The sequence below is a fragment of the Apis dorsata genome, unplaced genomic scaffold, assembly GCF_000469605.1.
Source record: "Apis dorsata unplaced genomic scaffold, Apis dorsata 1.3 scaffold_469, whole genome shotgun sequence".
In the NCBI taxonomy this organism is placed as follows: Eukaryota; Metazoa; Arthropoda; class Insecta; order Hymenoptera; family Apidae; genus Apis; species Apis dorsata.
Window position 1 is genome coordinate 89190 of NW_006263708.1, and position 669 is coordinate 89858.

The 669-nt window shown below is 24.8% G+C and overlaps 1 long non-coding RNA gene across 1 annotated transcript in view; it reads left to right on the plus strand.

The window, feature by feature from the left end:
* LOC102676108 overlaps positions 1 to 669 on the plus strand; it is a 19224-nt gene that overhangs the window by 18195 nt on the left and 360 nt on the right. The window lies entirely within an intron of this gene.

Genomic DNA, 669 nt, shown 5'->3' on the forward strand with positions numbered 1-669 from the left:
TATGTCGAAGAATATGAATATTAATATTCGATCAGAGGACCAATTTTATTTAACATTATTAACTTTTTATTTCATTATACTCCAATCGAGTGTAACTTTTATTGAATTATCTTAACTAAGAATTGTTGTGGAAATATTGAATGAGAAGCATTACATGTCGAAGGATATTAATATTAATATTCACTATTCGATCGGAGGACCAATTTTACTTGATATTGTTAACTTTTTATTTCATACTTCAACCGAGTTTTATTGAATTATCTTAAGTAAGAATTGTTGTGGAAATATTGAGTGATGAATCAGAGAAGTTACGGAATTACATATGGAAGAATATTAATATTAATATTCGCTATTCGATCAGAGGACCAATTTAATATTGTTAAGTTTTTATTTCATTACATTTCAACCGAGTGTAACTTTCATTAAATTATCTAGTCTTAAGTAAGAATTAAAAATGTTATGGAAATATTAATACTAATATTCGATCAGAGGACCAATTTTAACCTAACAATGTTAACTTAACAAACCTAACATTGTTAACTTTTTATTTCATTATATTTTAATCAAGTGTAATTTTCATTATTGAGTCTTAAATAAGAATTGTTGTAGAAATATTGAGTGATGAATTAGAGTTACATGTCGAAAGATATTAATACTAATATTCGATCA